This window comes from Notothenia coriiceps, unplaced genomic scaffold (genome assembly GCF_000735185.1).
Source record: "Notothenia coriiceps isolate Sejong01 unplaced genomic scaffold, NC01 NC01_scaffold00024667, whole genome shotgun sequence".
Lineage (NCBI taxonomy): Eukaryota > Metazoa > Chordata > Actinopteri > Perciformes > Nototheniidae > Notothenia > Notothenia coriiceps.
Genome location: NW_011357368.1, coordinates 4228606 through 4251373, shown reverse-complemented (window position 1 = coordinate 4251373; position 22768 = coordinate 4228606). Strand labels below are relative to the sequence as shown.

General features: G+C 40.6%; 1 protein-coding gene and 1 long non-coding RNA gene across 2 annotated transcripts in view; one reads left to right on the top strand and one right to left on the bottom strand.

Annotated features, from left to right (window-relative positions):
- LOC104955428 (cadherin-4-like) overlaps window positions 1–22768 on the top strand; it is a 222754-nt gene that overhangs the window by 55810 nt on the left and 144176 nt on the right. The gene's annotated exons all lie outside the window — the stretch shown is intronic.
- On the bottom strand, window positions 2247–19840 carry LOC104955236 (uncharacterized). The gene is made up of 3 exons (XR_799436.1): window positions 19744–19840; window positions 17399–17407; window positions 2247–2257 (listed from the first exon to the last, which is right to left on the bottom strand). It is a non-coding gene; the product is annotated as an uncharacterized lncRNA (long non-coding RNA).

Sequence of the window (22768 nt, the reverse complement as noted above, 5' to 3'; positions counted from 1 at the left end):
TTCTGTAGATCATCTTCTTTTAGTACATATGTTAATTATATTTACTTAGTTTGTTAATAAATTTTAAAAAAACGAATATGTAATGCTTGGCCATTGTGGGAAACAAAGTGGGTTAATACTTTAAAATGTACCCTAGACCAGTGGTTCCCAACCTTTTTTCCCAGGAGACCCCCCAAATGACTCCTGTTGGAAGTTGCGCCCCCCCATACACACACAGGGGGGGGGCGCAACATTGGTAATTAAAGTTGAAAAGTCTCAAAAGTATAAATATGATATTTGGCCTCAAATCATCTGAGGCCTGGCGCCCCCCCTGCGATCTTTGGTGCCCCCCCCCTCCCCAGGTTGGGAACCACTGCCCTAGACTGTGATGTCTCTACTGTCATGTTCCAAAGTGAAAGCCCCTCTTTCTCTCTCTCTCTCTGTGTGTGTGTGTGTGTGTGTGTGTGTGTGTGTGTGTGTGTGTGTGTGTGTGTGTGTGTGTGTGTGTGTGTGTGTGTGTGTGTGTGTGTGTGTGTGTCCAAGAGGGATAACCGGCAGTCTCAAGGGCTTTGCTCCGGCTAACACTCAAAAGCAAACAATGACAAGTCGCAACATCAGCTGTCCTGCAAAGCTGTCAGTCNCAGGATCATTCTTCTCTACTGTAGCCACCGAATTTGAAAGTCTGTTTTCATAATAGCCAAGATCCACTGACCGGCACGGTCATGCACATTTTCAATGTTTTTATTAATCAACGTAAATCTTATTATTTCAGTGTGAAACATACTAATATACATACCAGGTGGCAACAAGGACACTCGAATTTAACATTAAACAACTATTTATATGCACAACTGTTGATTATACTTCTCAATGATTAATTACTGTTGAGCGTGCTGTAAAACATTGGAAGTCAGAGCTGGCACCTTGCCATAAAGCGGTATCTTAAATCCTTCCATTATTCGATTAAATTACCTCTGCTGACCCATCCTCCTGGCTAACACAGAGGCACGAGCGCATCGGTCGTGGCGGTCTACACGGGCGCCCCCCAAGCCAACTCCAGGGGTTCGAGGATAACAACAGATTGATCTGCTTGCTTGAAGCACACAGAAGTATGCTGTCGCGTGTGTTACATGCCACTGAGCTCATCCCCAACGTTCGCGACGATTCTGCTGTTGTGTGTTTGTTGTATGTGCATATTTGAGTATGCCAGTTGGGGAGAGCGAGGCGCGCCCCTGTCACTCATCTCCAATTGTAGAAAAAAGAGGTGTCCCAACCAAACTAGTCCATAGGTCAGATCCCGTCGTCCTCTATCTCACTGGAAAAAGCATAAAAAGCTCACAAGGTTCGCGCGAGAGACGAGAGAGATTATTCTATCAAGAGAAGAGCCACCAGCAAGGGTTAAGAGCGGAAAGGCTCTGTGGGGAGCATGGGTTAATGTCGTTTATCTTTGCAAATTACTACATTATAGCCAAGAGCAGAGTGGAAACTCAAAACATAGTGGCATTGATTTCTCACTGAGGCTACAAAAATGCACAGTTCTCTGACCAGGGGAAAAAACAGGATGGATGTGGAGGCCGAGGGCACACACGCAGACTCTTACAATGCGGCTAACTCTAGCCATGATGCCTTGTTAAACATGATATCAAGCGAAACTCGGCATCCAACATTTGTCTACACATAAGGTCATCATTTTCTCCCATCTAGCCCAGATTCAGACGAAAATACAACACGGACATCGCATGCAGAACACAGACCCACAATCTACATGACACACAAGGAACACACACACACACACACACACACACAACACCACAACACACACACACCACAACACCACACACACACCCACACCACACACGCACCACAAGCACGCACCACGCACCGCACGCACGCACGCACGCACACACACACCACACACAACCACATGGCACACACACACACACACACGCACACACACACACACACACAACACACACACATCACACACACACACACACACACACACACACACACCAAAACACACACACAACCACACACACACACACACACACATAGATCTTTATTGCTTCATCTCTTCCCCAGCTCTAAGTTTCCCCTGGAGGGTTCAGTTTAGATGAAATGTCAGTTTTAATGGAAATGGGAATGGAATAACAAAAAGCACGTTTTCTCGAATTGCATCCCAGTGAAGGTGTTTCCGCCGTAGATGGCACAACTCAGCCATTCACTATTGCCTCGTATGGTATGTAGCATTAAACTCAGCCCGAGGCAAAGGACATTGCTTTTATAGCTGTCATTTCAGAGTGGAGAGCGAAGTTAGACTGTTTTCTGAGGCGCACTAAATAATGTAGAAATGGGGAGAGAGGTTAAAGTGTTGTGGAAAAGGGAAACACAAATACATAAAAGATTTGGCTTTGGCATACCGATCCAATAATACAGGCTCTCCTGTTGACTTGAAACATATTTTTAAAACACAACATAGTTCCTGTGAGATGACACTACTGGTTGTCGAAGCAGTCAGATAAAATGTTGCAGGGCTCCCATATCTTTTCTTGCATAGACAGCGAAGAACACTACAGAAACTCTTGGAAGTGAAAGATCAAGAAGAGCCAAGTCGACACTGGACAGGTGTGTCAGTCTTCACAGATGCTATTGTTCAGATAGATCTTATAACAAAGACACAAGCTCTCATCTCTCGCCCTTCTGACTCATGGTAAGGGATGGAGCTCCTCTGTACGCCCGTTATCTCCTCACACATATCTCCGCTCTCTCTTTGGACGGCTGCTGTATCTTCGCATCTTCAGAAGCACCTTCTTCTTTGAAAGCAGATAACTCAGGGGCCGACCTTATCGTTTCATCACTCATCTTCACAGCCTCAAAGAGCCAATCACAAGACAAAAGAGGAAGGAGACGGTTGTTGCATACTTTTATAGTTTTTGCACACTCACACGCCCATGATAAGTCTTCATTAGTAACCGACTTCTCTTAAAAGGAGACAAATAATTCATTAAAATGTGGGTTTTTAATGTGTTTTTAACATTAAAAACAATGAGAATTTCCTGTCAATTAGGTTTCAAATGCAACTACTGTGGGTGGCACATGCAGTCTGATTGGACCAAACCCCCAGCAGGATTGTCTGAGTTTGACTTAACAACCTATCTGCGCCCTTGCAGGAATAGGTAGATTCTTTGAACTTGTGTTTCATTTAATAATATCGAAAATGCTATTTTAAGTTGCGTCCAGTGTTCACTACTATTTAATGAAACCCCCTCGTCTGCATCAGTCTCATTTGTCTCTCATCAATGCTTGATTTCCTTTGAATGCTTGACCTTTTTTCAACCTGCCTTTTCTCCTTCTTCCCTTTAATCCGCTAATTCTCTTGACCCAAAGCCCGTAGTGTGTGTGTGTGTGTGTGTGTGTGTGTGTGTGTGTGTGTGTGTGTGTGTGTGTGTGTCCAAGAGGGATAACCGGCAGTCTCAAGGGCTTTGCTCCGGCTAACACTCAAAAGCAAACAATGACAAGTCGCAACATCAGCTGTCCTGCAAAGCTGTCAGTCACAACTGAGTATACCGAAGATAGTCCTAGAACTGTGGGTTGCAATCTTCTGTGAGACTAATTGAGTGAGACTATTAAGTATTATGATCATGTGACTGTTCAGAAGGCATGATGGTTTGTCATCGCGTGCTACACTCCTTTTCAGTCTGCTAGTCTGGCAGTCACAGCAGATGTCTTGAGCCTTCCACATAAACAGCATATTTCTCACCAAAGCTGTGACACAAGGACAACAGAGGGGCTGTAGGAGTTGGCAACACATGGTGGAGTAAAAAGATCTTTGTGTAACCATGTGACAGTTGTTGTGGATATTTTAAACTCGTCAATACTGTAAAGATGCACAATGAGAGTAATCGATGATAAACTGGTGAAAGCAGGCAGCGTTGTCTTCTGGTTATTTATTTGAAGCTTCAAAGGTACATGTCTCACAGAGTACAGAGTAGTCTGCAGGAGTGTGCGCAATAGTCACAAAATAGCAAAGCTTATATACAAGATAGGGCAGGCAGACAAAGTTTTGTGTAGCATGGCGGAACGCCTCAGAAATCCACTTTCACACGGTCTCATATCGCTATTTGGACACCTGTGTCCTTGAGCCATAGAAAGTACAACAGTCATTAAAATATGGAAGTTCAAACTTAGGGTTAAAAGGAGTAGTTTCAACATAGTCTGCCAAATCAGCCCTGTGGCCTTGAAGCGCTTGAGAATAATAAACGTCATTAGAGTATGCAGAGGAAACAGCAAAGATGAAGAAATGGTACAGTAGTGTTAGACAATGCTTTCAGAAGCATTTGGTTTTAGCATATAAGGTAACACAAGACATTGCCACTACACAGTAGTGCCCAGAGTCCTTCTGTAATGGAAGATTCTGCTGGTCAAACCTCAAGGCCACATCCCTTTGCAAAGCATCGTTGGAAAGACAACAAAACAACTGCCAGCAAGTAAAATCAATAAATTGTGCACAAGTTTAGAAAATGCCTCGAAGAAATAGGTGTTATTTTGTTTGGTATCATATCAGTGTCAGTTGTATTATCTTTTGAAGAAATGTACATTGTGTACCAAGCCAAGATGCAATTTGGAAAGGAACAGCCTACCTGCCATGGACTGTAACCATCAGGGCCCACAGGCCTGTCCAAACACATTACACACTCACTCATACTCCGTCACACAAGGTTATCGTTGCCTCAGACATCAGCAGCTCCATCATCAGGCCCAGACATATTTTATATCAACTGATGGGTTCAGACTGATGAATGAGATATGCCATTCAATAGTAAACAGTATGATTTATGGAGGTGATGCAACGCTCTGCTTTCACTCACATCTTGTAACTGCCCCCTATTCTGCTGTTATATATATAGAGAGATTCAAAGTGCCTTTTAATAAAAATAGAAGGGACATTTTTAAAACAAATTACGTGCGTATATACAGTTAAAAAGGCGACATATCTTCTCTCCTTGGCATTTAAGTTTAATATTTAATACCAGTGCTTGGCTCCTGCATAACAAAGCAGGTAAGCGGGCAATCGAATATGTTAATGTGGAAATAGCTAAAACAGCCAAACTGCCCCCTAGGTATCATGACTAGAGTGAGGTAGAGGAAAAGAGGTGAAATGAGGGGGCTCCATTTCGTAATAAGCGTATAGAAACTTAAAATAACACTGTAAATACAAGTTGTATTTTCTACAATTGTTAACTGACTTTCATGTTGTCTAGTCTCAAAATAACAAGATGGAATCCTTGGTATCTTCGCAGAATTGTAAGAGTCAGAAATGAGAGTTCTGTGAGGAAAGACCAGAAAAGCGTCTCACAGATATCTGCTTGCATCAGTGTATGATGTGAAGAGAAAGCAGGGGAGAAAATGGATATTTGCAGTAAATGTAGAGATATTAAAAGCTGCTAACTCCGGATGTGAATCTCACATTTACAGTTATTTATTAGAGGAGCTCACCCCAGATTAGATTAGGGCTTTCTGGTGGTGTGGAAAAATATACAAACCTTCCAACAGGCATGCACGCTACCATACATGTAGCTTGTGTGATTAAGTGTTTGCATTATCTGTGTGTGTGTGTGTGTGTGTGTGTGTGTGTGTGTGTGTGTGTGTGTGTGTGTGTGCGTGTGCGTGTGTGTGTGTGGCCTTTGAAACAACAGTGTGATTATCTTCTTGGCAGCACTTATCTGTGCCTTCCAGGAGATGACGAAGAATGCCCTTCAGGATTACATTTGTCGCTGACACATCACTATATGCATAATACAGAATATAATATAAAAAATCTATAACGCATGCACACATACTCAATTACACACAGGCTCAAGGGACATGGACAGGAAAGAAAATAGGAAGGAAGGAGGGAAGAAAGGACGATATAACTAATGATTTTTAATGGAAGTATAAATCAGTATTTGCTCTGAGGGAAGAGGAGGACCTAATAGTAATTAAGGAAATCTAAAGTTATGTCTAGTTCAACTATTGCACTCAGATTGGTTGAATTTAAAAATAAGTGACTAGGGAGTAAAACTGAGATTTTAGAGAGAAGGCTAAATTGGCATATACAGTACAGTAGCAGTAGACCACTTTGATTGACCACCATAATGTAAATATTTGTATATTTAAATATTTACAAGCCATGTTTAAGGACCAAAAATGTTATGTGTTTACCAGTTTGCTTTTCTGTTTCTGTGAGCTATTAGAGGCATGCGATGTGCGTCTGTGTTTGTATTCACTCAAGACTCCCGGGTTGATTTACTAAGCTTACTGCAAATTGCCTTCAGAGTCACAAACGTACGCGTAGCCGCATGTTTTTAATTTAGTGAGGTGTTAAGATGCAAATGGGAACAGCCATGGCGGAGTTGCTTTAAATGCACTATTGTTAATTAAGACCTGGGGCTAGAATATTTACACAAGAGAATCAGCAGGTTCTCTGGTGGTGAGCTTTACATGTTGGTAGAAGACACACACATTTAGAACTGCAGTCGTGCTTTAACGCTGTTATCAACACATAAACAAACTAATACATTGAGGTTAAGATCTTGTCTTTTCAGGTGTCTCTGAATGTAACTCCTAAATAGTGATATGTGTTTATATATACATACATATATATATATCCTGACCTTTATCAAGCATACATCAAAGGTGTTCAGACTCTACACTGAAAACACTAAATCGTTGACTTTAATTAAATGTATTATGTCAACAAATGTCACATAACTGTATTAGGTTAGTTGAAAGAAATAATATTAAGTTTAAATAAAACTTAACTTAATATTATTTATTTCATCCAACCTCAGTGTAGGTTTGTCAGGAGTTGAGGCCTTCCAGGATTATGAAGCTTCCCCATACGGTGATGTTTTTTTTAAGTGTTTCAGTCCTTAGTATTTGTTATAAGAAACAACATTGCTGTGGATTTTAAAACAATTCCAAAAGTTAATAAGTTGATTTATTCACAATATATAGATTGAATCTGGGACAATCTACATTCTAACTAAGAATATAACATTGATTAGTATGCAGTTAAGGAACTGTCTCAATTCAAGAAAAATGTTCATGTGAAAAATATTATGTCCACAAAGACCATTGTTTGTCTAAGTGTTGATGAAGATGCACACACATCACATGCATGTATGTTCCATGTGCCTGGAGGTGTGTGTTGCTGTTTGAGTTGGAATTCTCCTTGTCTAAATGGTGGAAAGAAAACACAGCTCAACATATAATTAGTTAGAAAAGCAAAGACAGCAGCTGTGAATAATTTAAGATGGCAGTTTATGCAAATGGCCCAAAACTGGGACACGGTACAAAAAGTGTTAGCGCTTTACTGCTGACTGGATGAAACAGTGCTGAGTGGTATATGAGGTGTACGGTCCGCACAGCCAGAGCCCTGCCATCGTCACTCCATTCACATTTATTTTGGAAGGAAAATGTATCTTTTCACAAGGAGGACATGGCACCTGTGTGCATGGTGTAACTGTGATGCGTTGTGCTAATGATGCATTTAAAAGGCAAAGAAAACACTTCCTCACAAACACCTGGATGGCCTGTGATCATCCCTAGCTTTTAGGACTGATTATACACCTTTAAATATAATATATCTGTCATAAATCTTTTTATTTTTGATAGTCCCAGAACACTGAAGTGATGGCAGATAGACAGATGGCTGTGACCCAGGGTCAGCCTACATCAGTCATCGGCTCAGCTCTTGATGGCTGCAGTCTCCCTTCATGAAACAGAACAAAGCTGGAAGTCTTCTTAAAACTGAGAACTCACCTCTAGCTCTGAGACATTCAAAGTAAAACTTGATCTAAGAGCTGAGCTGTTGATGCCATGGCAGCGTGGTGAAAGCACCTTCTCTTCTATTTTCAAGAGCCTCATCAGAACAGAGTTAGACTTTACTTTACTCAGAGACGACTGCATTACAGTTTTGAGTAGACTTTATTGCCTCTCTAATTAGACTCCAATTATGGAATTTGAATATGGATTATTACATGCAGTACCCGCCACACATCACCACCTACTGAATTCATTTGCTGCTGTATAGCCAAGCTCGGAGAGCTGACAGAATTCAAATAGCTCTCAATGAGAAAGCGGGAGGAGTGCCCACAAAAATGGAGCAAAGCTACATTTTTATGTGATATCCCAGTGTTATCGAGCCACTGTCATTTTAATGTTGGGCTGACACTTTCTGTAACCAGACTCTGGTTACAGAAAGTGCCAGCCCAACATTAAAATGGTTACCAGAGACACGGCGTATTGGCTGGATATGCTCGATAATTATTGCCCTGTAGCGATCAAGACGGGTGCTGAGCTTTAGCCAGCATAAAAGGGTCATTGTGTCCGTGTCTCAGACGCTGACAACCACATTGATTTGCATGAGTCAGGCTGATATGCCTATGAAGCTCAGACACAACAATGCTCCCTTCATCGGCTCAATCTTGCTTTTCGACTGTCTCTGTGTCTTTACTTTCTTTCACGCTGACTCCCGTTCTTACTGTTTGACTCCGGCATCTCCCCCCCGCTCTGTAGTTTCAGTCTCTTGTGCTGCGCTTGTGGTTTTCTTAGTTTGACATTCAAACAGTATCCATAAACTCTGCTTCCGCATCACTGCTTCGCCATTACCCAGGAATGCTATTTTAAATTCTAACATGTCAGCAGAACGGGGTTAAAAACATCAATACCCATAAATCCCCAATATTTGAATATAGATCCCTGTACAAAGGGAGTGACCACAGTGATAAAAGCAGCGCGGCTAAACCCTAAGCCGAGGCAGAAACCTCCTAACTGAACATTGCATGCTTATTATCCGTGTGTTTCAAAGCATGCTGCTGCTGAGTTATTGGGTTTTCTTAAGGATAAATGGATTCCAAAGCAAGATCCTTCCTCAGAAAACTGCTGTAGACTTTGGCGGTATATTCAGTGATACTGAAATTATTTCCACCGTCAAACTTTGGCATGTTTTTCCCTGAAAAGGCATGCAAATGAGGGCCGGAGGTAACGGCGAAAGGGGCAGACTGTTGGGAGAGAGGAGGTTCACTTTAAACGCTGGGTACAATCTGTACTTTCTCTCTCTCTCTCTCTCTCTCTCTCTCTCTCTCTCTTCTGTTTGTTTTTCACTCGGCCCTCTCTCTTTATCACCACTTCACACTCAGAACAGTGGGACTATTTGTTTCTCTGAGTGGTTTCGCTTCACTCATTGGCCTTCTGAGAGAACATGAACTAGAATGACAGAATGAGTACACACTCAGGCACACACTCTTCCAGAAAGACATCTACAGAGAAGTAGCAACCAATACACAAACCTGCACAAACACACGCACACACACAGTCGTACTTCAGGCACTGCCCTATCCAGCTCTGAAATCCCTCAGATGAAAACTTGTATGACACATTGTGTCGTTTTTAGAGCGATGAAAGGAGTGCGCTCGAGGAAGACATGCAAAGAAATATGCAGAGGGAGCGGAGAGGTGATTCATTGAAGTGGAGACGTTCATTTACATTTCAGAATTTAAGCATTTGTGATACTGTGAATGCCAGACTGTCTTGCTGCCATTCATTCCTTAACAAATCATCTCCTGGAAAACATTCAAACCATCCTCGGCTTCAAGAGGGATTAAGTTATACTCCTATTAATTTCCAGACTTTATTTTGGCTCAGATTTGAGCCTTGTAGAATCGGGACCTTTTTATTGCACATAAAGTACAATATAAAAGCAGCAGACTATCCGCATCACTCGGAACATATTGTAAAGACACTTAACTATATAATTACTGTCTATTAATTACTACAACTGGGAATATGTGCAGTTCGGTCCAATCTTTAGAAAGGTGTTGATACATTTAAATGACAAAACCACAGTGGCTGCGCTGTTCATTTTTTCAGAGAAAAGCTGTGTAATTTCCTGAATATCTGCATCAAGGTTAAGACTACTGTAGATATACATTTTGTATTACAAGAAATAACACATTTAAGGAATGTGCAGCCTTGACTGTGCTCTCCGATTCCTTCTTCAGTTATCCCTTTATTATTCTTCCAGTCTTTTTAGTAGTTTTGTTTTCCTTTCAGGTTGAAATAAATGACTTTTCTTAAGAATTATCATACAAATGATTTCTAACTGATATATACAACGTATTTAAACCATGGTCTCAAGGACAGCTCAAAAACTGCCATTGATAAAAAGATGAACTGTTGTGGGGCTCAAATCCTATTTATTACAAATGGAAGTTTACAGCACTTCAGACACATCATTTGGAACGGCCACTGAATGTACCGATGTAGGCATCTGCCATGGTCAGCCACTTTGAGGCTGCTGTGAGGATTTATAGTGCAGGATTTATGTAGAATGCCTCTTCTCCCTGGGCAACTCAAGGCACTTATACAGCCCTGTAACTTTACTGAAAGTGTACACACACTCACACACACATATGGTCACAAATGGGTGCGATCAAAGATACATAAAGCCTGTCCGGGGGCAGAGCTCTGCACATGCAGTAAGGCCCGGATCTATGGCGCGGGTAATGAGAAAGTAAGGGTGAAATGTGGCTTTATATAGCGAGAGTTTGTTCAACTCTGATTAGAAGAACTCTGAGAATTTCCTCAGCTCTCAACTATGCTGTATATGCAAAAAAGAAGACGAAGAAGAAGAAGCAAGAACAGAGCCCAGAGCATTATAAAATAGAGCTCTTGTCTTTTACATGCTTCTGAAGAATAGTTTCAATTATTTCCCTCAGCTGTCATAACCTGAGTGACAAGATATGGACATGAAAGGCCCATAAAATAAAACATATTATTTTTAATCCATTCAATTTGGACACGCACTACACTTTACCCTACATGCATTGCTTCAAAGGTTCCAGCACGTTATTTGATAAATATATATATTTTTGTAATCATGTCAGTGCTGAGCTGGGTGTGTGGCAGGTGCAAACTGAGTCATAAAGGCACGCTTTGGAAGAGTGGAGTAACACAGAGGTGAGATGAACCAGTGAGGTGTAACTCATAGGGCCTAATTGTATTTTCTCACTAAATTGCCCAGAGGACAGGAACAGTGGCTGGTTGGGGATTAATTCAGTCTAAACTGATTTAAACACAGTGCATTTCAGCAGTTGATTAATCATCGCCTATGATGGCTTGATTTTATGTATCCATTAGCTTTTAATATGATTGCCTTGTTTTAGAGACGTAACCTTTTCCAAGATTACATTACTTATCTGAGGCCACATGTTGTGGGAAATGAGAAGGAGAGAGTGGAGACGTGGAGGCTTTGCTTTGCCACTGCAGTCAAAAAAAGGTGAAGCTACGGATTCTGAAGCAGTTGATGAGGGTCACTTTTGAAATAACTGTCTCTAGTGCATGTTTTCTGTTCGATGGTTTTGAGATATCTATCAGATGTTAGCTTGTTTTCTATAAAAGGACACATTTATTCTCATCATGTGCGTTCGTGGTACTGTTGGAACTGACAGGAATAAGTCAGTTTGGTTTAAGCGCTTCATTTCTTCCTTTGAATTGTGTCATGCTCTTCTCACTGGTTTTTTAACATCCCCAGAAAAAGTCTCTGATCAAACCAGACTACACTCAGAGGGCATACATTTATTTATAATAGAAAATGCTTCGAGCTGCTGCTGCATCACACAACACTCAGTGATAGGTACTAAACACGAAAACATTTTGGCAAAATCCAAGTGTGTTCGGCACAAATCAATCAAAATGTGGAAGTAAAGAGTCACGTCTTCCTCAGCCAGTGGCGTTGCTTTCCAAGTATGACTGAAAAAAGCTGAATTTCAGAGCCATAAAATATACTTTTCACTTCAAGTGTCAATTGAATATTTCTCGGTTATTTTCTTTTTGCCCTCACTATACGATGAATTGGAAAGCTGAATAAGGTTTACTTTTAAAATGTAAGGTAAACATAAAAGACCCGTTTGATGTTTCCTATTGCAAAAGATAAAGGACTCGCTTTATTGATTAAGAAAACAAAAGGTTGAGAAGTTAACATTGCTTTTCAAAAGATATAGAATCTCTTTGATAATATGCAAACAGAAATCATATTACTTATGTTGTGACCTTCAGGAATTAGACTGAAGGAAATGCTGGTGTGTGTGTGTGTGTGTGTGTGTGTGTGTGTGTGTGTGTGTGTGTGTGTGTGTGTGTGTGTGTGTGTGTGGTTGTGTGTGTGAGTGCCTTGCCCTCACTAAAGGGGACTGGGTGCAAGCAGGTTTTTAATGAATAATTGACAAAAAAAAAGGTTGAATTATTAAGGTAGAATTATGCTGGTCTGAGTCACTCTTAATTAGCCGACCCCTCAGCCCCCTAATTTCCCCTCCATTAAGAGTTCAACCTGGAGTGACCCCCCCCCCATCAGCCGCAGTCTGTGCCTTCCCCTCTTCTACACCATGCTCTCTTTCAGTCTACAGTTTTACCCCTCTCTTATTTATCCTTCGTCTTCCATTTTGTTTTGAATTCCTCTGTGAAAAGCAATGTGAGTAATACCTATCACAATCTAATGAAGCAGAACAATACAGCTCATCTTAATGGGATGATAAGCGACTCGATGTTCATTTCATTTGGACGTCTTATACTTATGAGTCTGGATTCTTTTTTAATTATTGTGCAATATTTGTACAACATTTATAGTGTAGACTTAACTGCAAACATTGGCAACAACAGTATGATATTTTAATGTATTTATATAATTAGATATTAGTGGTGGGAGTAGCGGAAGGTTAATGTGACAAATATGATGTGAGATGGTAGTGAGAGACAGTAAACAGATAACTAATAAAGAGGTAAAATAGCAGGCCTGACAGCTAAACAACATTAATTAAGTTCTGTTATGCTGAGGGAGCTGCATATTTAGGTCATGATTCTCCACAGGATCATCACAATATTCACTTCAAGTATCGCCCTGCCACTGTAGGCTTAAGAAATAGCTGTTTGTAGTTCCCTTTGTGTCAGTGTGAATGTTGGGTGTGCCTAGCTTTATTTGAAAGCATTGAAATGCATCAATACCTGACCATCTGCCATTATATATACGTCTGGTTAATCCAAACAACAATAGGAAATAAAATAGTCTTACATCTACGTTTAAAAATCCCAGATTGTGTTCATTCTTTAATGTCGGTCCAACATCTGTAAACAAGCGCTCTCATTTTTCATAAAGGAGCATTTGGTTATGAATTATAAAACATTTGTAAACACATGAATAAATCAGATGGCTATCCCTGGCCTTTAGTGAAAACAACAAGCGGCTGACACACGTTTGCTTTTTTAGTGCATAACACACATGCATATGAACTCCACTCTAAAATAAATCATATAAATGATGACAGATGAACATTATTTTAAAGTGATTCCTTAAATTCCTTCAAGTATTCAGTTTACAATACGATAAAGCATAACATACATTCAATAAGACTTACCTCGAAAAATTGATTAATATTTTTATTTGACATATTCATCAGCCCAATAATTAATTTTCAAGAATTGTACAGATTATTTTGGTCAATTTGCTTTTAACACAAATCGTTTTAGGATCCATATGTACTTTTACCAGTCTCTTGCCTGAGTTAAACACGAGGAAAGCTCTCACAGTGTGGCACTTGTGGATAAAAGCTTCCACACAGGGACTAAATGTAGTTCAACAACCCCATCTGAATAAGGTGAGGACATAGAAAAGGAAAAATGTCCAACATGATCGTCCATGACAGCTTTTTGATCGAGCTGTTTGAGAAGTGTAGCTGTAGTGTAGATGCGGGCAGCCTATAATCACAAATATGTTTTTGAAAATGCAAAGGTATTTCTCCTATTCGTGTAAGGTGAAATTGATTTGAAACCGTCTAGAATGTTCAGCTTTGTCCAAATGTATTTCTCTTCTATTGGTTGCCACCCAAACTTTGTCATATCCTAGCTTGAAATGTCAAATGAAGGAGCAGCGTATATTTTCTGCGTACCTATTGCTGTTGACAGATACAGCATCTCATCCGTCTTCTGTCAAGCAGTAATATAACTTGCCCAACCCCTTCCCCCCCAGCCCACCATGTGATACCTCATGAAGGGTAACTTACAAAAGGGTGATGGCAGAATAACCTTCTAGATATGATCCCCATGTCCTGTATGTGGAGACATGTTTGATAGTTGCTGTGGAATATATTCCTATACGAAGGCACAGCTGCCCAAGTCTTGATTTAGCAACCCATATGGTGAGACAGACGGGCATTCCCACATGAGATGTCGCTACAATTAGATGTCACGTTGTGGCCCTGTCCACTATGAGAGTCTATACAGTGTGTCCTGATATGGTTGTCTTGAAGCACAAAGACACACCAGCAGCTACACGGTGCCCAGCTGTGTGGCGATGCTTCTACGAGCTTTCATCCCGGCTGCAGCTCAAATGTTGAAGTGGCTGGAGAAAGCAGGAGCCGGGGTTAGTCATCACCCGCTGCCGGTTGTCCAGCTGTTCTGTCTTCATCCCAACTGTTGCTAAAGAAAGCAGTCAACCCCCTCTTTCTGTTTTGTGATAAAAGACACATTCCCACATCCTAACAGTGATGAAGGCGTGTGTTCTGGCAGCTCCTATTGAGCGCTCATCGTCTCTGCCTCCTGTTAATCTGAACTTGACCAAGTGTTGTCTCTTTCTCCATTTGTGGAACAGGCTTTATCTATTCTCTGTGGTCTCATACAAAAGACGGACATTAATTGCAGGGTAGTCGCTTCTTTGAAGCCCATTGGCATGAAGAAACGACGAGACTGTTGATTTTCATTTTCACTTTACAAGCCATGTTATTTGCTGGTCTAGAAGAACATTTGAGACATGATAATTGACAGTTTCAGATGCTTACTGTGGTTCCCAATGCACATAGGATAACAAATTACCTATCAGCATGTGTATCAGTGTGCTGCATTTTACAACCTGATTAACATTTAGTCTTAAGGTTTTCGGTTATATTAAGGCTACGTTACATTACACTCGTTTTACTTCTAGCACATACTGCATCTTACTTTGCATGCAGTATGCAGATAATTGGGACTATTTTGTTCTAACATGGCGCCTCGCACTTAGACTTTCTTGCTCATATATTTTGTGCAAATGATTTTGGGTCAGAATAGACATATAAGCATGCTGGCTAGCATACTGCAAAATGTGACTTGATTACATCTTCATATTGTCAAACTGTATTTGACATATTATGTTTTGGGACATAATACATGGTTTCCTTGCATACTAAACAGCACGGCAGTATTGGTAATGGAACACTGTTTCTGTTTTCATTCAATGACAATTCACCACACTCAGAAATGATGTCATGTTGTATTGCACGTAGCGAATACATATTGATCAGAGCAATTCTAAACTATAAACATTGTATGAAAGTGAGGCTATAGTTAGCTTAGCAATAAATGAGTTGTCCTTGAAAGGTATCAAGAACAAATCCAAATACTGGCCTGTTAGTACTTGAGTGAGAATGGAGAGCTAGAACACGGTGACTCTCCTAAAGACACAGACAGGTGGATGGATGTTGAAGTGTCTGCCTGCTCCTTGTCACTGTCTCAATACTCTGCTTCATGTCAAGAGGCAAACTCCAGATGATGAGAAGGAGGTGGACCCTCATATGGACACTTTTTGGGAAAGTGGGAGACCTGTTTGCCAAAAGATGAAAACACACAATCTGTATGCTGTGGTGCACACTTGATAGGTTAGCCATGTCAAAGCACTCAGCTGTTCACTTGTATGAGTCTCTGCCACATTTGTTCTCTTTTGAGCGTTTTGGTGGACTCCATACTTGAAAATGACACAAAGGTTGCATTGCTTACGCTGGTTGTTAAATTGCTGTCAAAATCACTCTGCCTTGATGTTAAATTATGAATTGCTTATGTCAGATACTGTATGCCATTAAATTATTATATTTTTTTACCAATCTTTTTTTTGTAACAAATATTTGATATATAAAGCTTTTGTCGTTTCAATCAGCATCATTCATAGTACTTATTAAGGGATTCTTGCTTTACATTGCTATGTTGTATTGTGCAAACGTATGTATTATACACCATGTATTTTTGTTGACTTTACATGGCCAGCATACTTAATTTATTTTTGCACAAAGCACTGCATCAGTCTTTTTCTTTTTCTTTTTATCATACATTTTTTATTGCAACTTCTTCAATTTACAACACGGTACAGAAGACAATTCAGGTTGCACAACATTTTGGATTAATTCAATCCCATCCCTCTATCCTTCATCCCACCCAGCACCCGTAACATTAGCCCAAATTGCATCCCAATCCAATTCTTGTCCTAAAGTGGATATTTCCCTATATCAGTCTTTTTCTAATGGGGAATATCGCATTCTGCTGCACCAAAACCACAGCAAAAACACATGTATCCATTTTCTACACAACAGATTCAGTTTTAATCATGAGGGCTGGAGTAAAACTGTTTTCCCCCATTCTATTGAAAGTCAAAATATATGTTTTCTCGGCTGGCTGAGCTGTGACAGGCCTCAGTTTCCCCCATTATTGATTGTTACTTTTATCTGTTTCTTCTCTTGCGGTTCCTGTCAAATTGTAGAGCTTCAATATCATACATACTGTGTCCACACCTCCGTGTTCACAGTAAACAAGCAACTTCTTCAGTTCACATTGTCACTTCAGAAATGATATTTTTAAATCAACAAAAGGAAATGAGAAACAAGGAAATGCAATAGTATATTACTGTAGCCAGAATTTGAAAGTTTTTTTCATATAGCAAAATCGATGACGGCACTGTCATCACATGTTTAATGTGTTTTATTAATCCAATGTAATTTATTATTTTCAGTGTGAAACATAGCTTATATTAATAAGTGTGTGGAATAAGGACATCTAATTTAAATTAAACAACTATTTATATGCACAACTTGTTGATTATCTTCTTCATGATTAATTACTGTTTGAGCGTGCTGTAAAACTATTGGAAGTCAGAGCTTGGCCACTGCCATATAAGCTTTATTTAAATCCTTCCATTATTTTAAAATTAGCTTCTGCTGATCCCATCCTCTGGTAAACAGAGGGGACATGTCTCTATCGTGTGTCTACACGGCGGCCCCCAACCAACTCCAGGGTGTTTCTGAGGATTAACAACAGATTGAGTTTTGCTTGCTTGAAGCTAACAGAAGTATGTGTCGTTGTGTTACAATGCCACTGAGCTCATCCCCAACGTGTTCCACATTCTGCTGTTGTTTGTGTGTCTGATTGTATGTGCATATTTGAGTATGAGGTTGGGGGTATATTTGTTGCATTTCCTCCCCTGTCACTCATTCTCCAATGGTAGAAAAAAAAGTGTCAACCAATACTATCATAGTGTCAGATCCCTCGTCTCTATCTCACTGGAGAAAGAGCATAAAAAGCTCACAAGGTTCTGCTGCAAACGGAATAATTAATTTTCTATCAAAGAAGATCACACCAGCAAGGGTTAAGAGGGGAGAGCTCTGGTGGGAGCATGTGTTAATGTCGTTTATGACTTTGCAAATTATACATTATAGGCAAGAGCAGAGTGGAAACTCAATGACTCGTGACTACATATGGATCTAAGGCTGAAACTGAACTCTGTCTCCATCTTTATCCATCCATCTGCCACTTGTTCTCTCAGTTAACGCTTTGAAGTCTAAATAACGCCAGAAAGTTACTTGGTTATGCTTTTTAAACGCAGGAGAAGTCGAGCGACGGTAGCTTATAACTAGAGATGTCCCGATCCGATCACGTGATTTTCAGGGGATCGGAGCCGATCGCGTGATTTTCAAAAGATCGGAATCGAGAGAAAAAAATCGGGATTCTTTTTTTTTTTTTTTAAATACTTTTTTTAAATTTTGTATTCAATGTTACAAAACAAAAATGACCATGTTCAAGTCTTAAAGTCATCCTGAGGCCTTAGTTTTGGTTTCAAATTACACAACATCATGTATGTGTTGCTTCTTTGGGGCTTGNTGTGTGTGTGTGTGTGTGTGTGTGTGTGTGTGTGTGTGTGTGTGTGTGTGTGTGTGTGTGTGTGTGTGTGTGTGTGTGTGTGTGTGTGTGTGTGTGTGTGTGTGCTACACCAAGTCGCCTTTCTGTTTGTGCTCCATTTACTCCCTTTTCCAGTCTTTAGCTTTATCTGGATTGGTGTCATGCCCCTAATCCCTACACCGCTTCCTTCTCTTTCAAGATTTCCCTCTGCTGTGCTTCGCCTTTTTTTTTTCTGTTTCTTTTAGCCCCTCTGTCTCAGTCTATCAACATGTTTTCCTTATTCAAGCCATTGTATTTCAGAGCTCATTACAAACTGTAAAATACGTTTGTATTTATTTAGAGTACAGTATTTTCTGTTTGAAAAGATTGTCAATACAGCATCAACAAAATAAGAGATTTATACTTTATTTGCCTGGTGGTATTGACACCTTTTTTTAACGAAAACAATCTAAAACAAAGTGAAAGTGCATTGATTGCAGGTGGAATTATCACAGCCCCTTTACCAGGGATGTTTCATCCCTCTTAATTGAAATAGGATTTACGACAGATTTAAAAATGTATGTGAGATAAATGAGCCGTTAAGATGGACATTTTTCTTTGCGGTGCATTCCCTCTCTCTCTCTCTCTCACTTCCTCTGTTCATCTTTCTGCTCCACTAACCACGCTCAGTCACAGCGCTGCTCCCTGCTCTCATCTGACAGGATCTGCTGAGCAGGGTGAAAGTTGGAGACGAGGACAGAGACCCTTCAATCCCTCTGTCTGTCAACTCTGTCCTCTTTTTCCTTTTTCTTTGGTTCCACAGTTTGATAATTCAGCATGGCCCCGATTAGACAGGGTACAAACATGCACTACTAAATACAAATATTGGCAGGTAGTCAGCATTTTGGGGGATATAACATTCCCAAATCCTGTGTGGCAACCTAAGGTGTTTTTGTCTGTCCTCTGAAATTCTCTCCTCTATCAGTCTTTCTTTACTTCTCCGCCTTTCACAAGTTTGTTTCCCTAACATTGTTTCTCCCCATGTCTGTCGTTGTCTCTCGCTATGTCTCTCTGCACCCTTGTCGCTGAGAATAAGCTCAAATCCCCCAGTAAGCCAGTGGGGTCGTCCCAGTGCTCTGTACAGGACAGACACAGCCCAAGGTGACTGTATGTAGAACGCTCCTCAGGAGAAGGGGAACACCTGCTCGGACAAAAGGTCTCAACCACACGTACATACATGCAATATATCGCTGTCTCGTCCCCATCATAAGTAGCAAACCTTGACTCGTTTACACTCAAATCCACGAGACACAGTGAAAAAGGGGTCAGGTCAGAAATGATTAGGAGTGTTGAAATTAATCGTTTCTACGATGCATCGCGATGCGGACGTAGACGATTCTGCATCGATGCAGTGACAGAACATAATCGATTATAGCGTAGCAACGTTGCTTCCTGATTTTACGGCCGCGGCTTTGCAATAACGTTTGTGTTTCTGTCACTTTAATATCAAATCGGTCGGTGACGCAGAGATCAAGGAACAGACGTGACACCAACACGGAGCAGTCTGCTTCATCCGCCAACACAAGAACACCAGTCCAGAACCAGCAGCAGAAGAATCCGCTCTGAATCACTCCGTGTCGCTGCGGCTCAGACACACAGGGATTTATGTTTTTTAAAAATACTCGCGTTACAATCATGTCAAGTTTTTGGTAGATTTTGTTAGGTCTTGGATTGCAGAGTATGAATGTCCTCTTGCTATTTTCAGACGATATATACTATACACAAACATGACTTGAGTCTGAACACATCAGACAACAGGAGTATTTACAACAGCATATACAAACAAAAATACTGCATGTGGGTGCACACTTACTGTCTCTAAGTTAGCTTCATCATCGTCGGACAAAAAGACGTGCTGCAGGTACGAAACATACTACCAATAGAAATACATTGCTATTAAAATCGTTCTGCGTGACACGAAAAGAAGGGGAAATCGTGTTGGTGAACACGAATCAATAGATTAAATGTCGTGACTATAACACGAAATGCCGTGAGACTGGCTTGTGCGATCACCGTCTCCTCTGTTCCTCCAAACCCCGCCCCCCCTGAAAATAATGAGTGACAGGCTGATAGAAACCTGATAGAAACGTTATTATTCACTTAATCACTGATTGAGATATGATGAAGCTAACTTAGAGACAGTAAGTGTGCACCCACATGCAGTATTTTAGTTTGTATATGCTGTTGTAAATACTCCTGTTGTCTGATGTGTTCAGACTCAAGTCATGTTAGTGCTGCCACATTCAGGACCTTCAGGGTCCTTTTTTTAACAGAAGACCGTTGCTAGAAGCTGCAGCTAGACTGCAGAAGCATTAGTTTTTAGTTTTTGAGGATGGAACAATGTCACACACAGATACTGTATAGGGATGCTATACAATCGATTTATTTTGGTTTATAAATTAATGTCAAGACATTTATGTTATTGATTTCTGAAGCACTTTCTAAATAATAAAAAGAGACTTCATATGTATTTACTGCATGTATTCATTGATGAAAAAGAAGCCATGTGCAGTAATATAGAAAATTGAGGATGCAACGCATTGGTATGAATCGTGATGCATCGGGATATCGAATCGAATCAGTCACAGGATAATCGTAATCGAATCGTGAGACCAGTGAAGATGCACAGCCCTAGACATGATTCACTCTGTTTTTTGCTTTTGAGCTCTGATCTTTATCTTCATATAGCTTGATAAGGTCAATATGGGCTATGATAACCAGTTTATGCAATATTGATTTGCTATTGAGTCTGATTGTTGCCAGACGGCGCCCAGCAGGTGGCCTTGAGGCATAATCAATTTATCAGCAACTTTAATCGACAAGGACCTCTGCAATAAAGACAGACAGTGTGTCCTCATGTAATCCAATAGAGCAGCCTCTGACTCTGTTGGTGTGTGTGTGTGTGTGTGTGTGTGTGTGTGTGTGTGTGTGTGTGTGTGTGTGTGTGTGTGTGTGTGTGTGTGTGTGTGGTTGGGTAGGGGCTTGAAGGATGTTAGGGAATGGGCCACCAATTTGGCCGCCTTAACACACTGGGGACATTCCGTGGCCAGAGAGATAGCGGCTTCATTAGAGTTTTAATTTCATTTTTAATCAGGCAGTCCAGTGAGGTAAGACATCTAAAATAACATTCATTAATAGAGACACATACTGTCCAAAAGGATCTGTGTATCCTACAGCAGGGACAAAACGGAGGCAAACTTTTATTTTGTATTCCTCCAGTCAAAACAAATTAACAAGGGCTGGCAAATGCAAATGGCCGATGTTTTTATGCCCAGCTTGAAAGGGTGAGTCATCCTTGTCATGGTGTCATCCCTGTCACCTTTGCTTTGGCACAGGCACAAGACAAATGTGTGTGCCCGTGACCTGGCACTGGCCTCCCTGACACACCAGTGATTGAGACAGCCAGACAACGTAATCAGCAAGTCATTTACGGGCTGCCGTCTAAAGAGAAGGCATCATTAGAAATTGTGTTTCATCATTAGGAATTGTGTATCAAACATGTCACAAATGCACTCTTCCATCAAAGGAGTAATATCTCTGGCTCAATATTTCAAATACACTATCCCTCCCTCTCCCTCCTGTTCTTTTTTCTCCCCACCCTCTGCTCAGTAGATTCACCATCACACTGTATACCAGACGGTTGGAGCTAGGAATAAATGGAAGTGACACCCCATGTATCCTTCTGTGTGACCTCAGGCCAAATTCCCTATACAGCACCTCCACTGCTGTGTTTCCTGTCACAGCAGGAAAACAGACATACTTGAAAGCTTTCCAAATCCTCTCTGTTGTTTAAAAGAGCACAGAAAAGCTATGAAGTTCAAACCCAGGTTTCATATTATCATTCGGTTTCAAATGTAAAGATAACTAGAAAAGCACAAAAGACCTGTGGGCGTTCAGGTGCTGCTCGGGTGGTTCATTTCAAACGTTGGGAAGTGGTTCTTCTGTGTGTTCATGAGCTTTAAGTCTTAATGTGGAAACAACATTGGCTACACAGATATGTTGTGTTTTTTCAAATAATCTGTTGGCACTGTTGTTTTGACTCGAGGGGGCGTTACAAATAATTCACAGAGTTGGAAAGCGTTTTTCCAATTATTCTGACACCATATGAAATCATCAGAAATGCCATATCTGGTAATGTTAACCAAAGGGAAACATTAATTGTTAAGCGACCCCTAATTCAGATCTGTTCAAAAATATAATTAGTTCTTCCCACGCTACAAACTCACACCAAAAAACCGGGTCAGAAGTTTTTGGGTAATCATGCTGACAGAAAAACATTATCTCTTTGGGGGATTAAAAACATCCAACTACAGAATGTTTGAACTACAAATATTAATCAGAAAAATCATCAAACATGATGTTATTACCTTTAGTAAATGCTAATTTCAGTTTTCTTTCACCAAAACAAATAACAATGATAAGACTTTAAAATTGTGTTTCCAATGAAGAAATTATTTTGTCACAAGGTTACATTTCATCACTGTCAAAAAGAGGGAGAAGCAGTCGATGTAAAGGCTGTTTCAATGCAGAAACAAACGTTAACAGTTCCAATTTCCTTTTCTAGTCTGTGAATAAGTAGGTGGTTTTCCTTGTGTGATTGTAATTACTACACTCATGCATCGGTGCACATAGTTTGAGGAATAGAGGGTTAAAGATGGATTTCTGTTTGGTGTGTGAGAGCGAATCTGCGGGGTTCAGCGGCCCGCCGTATGGCTGAGTGATGCTCTCCGCCTGGCCGCCA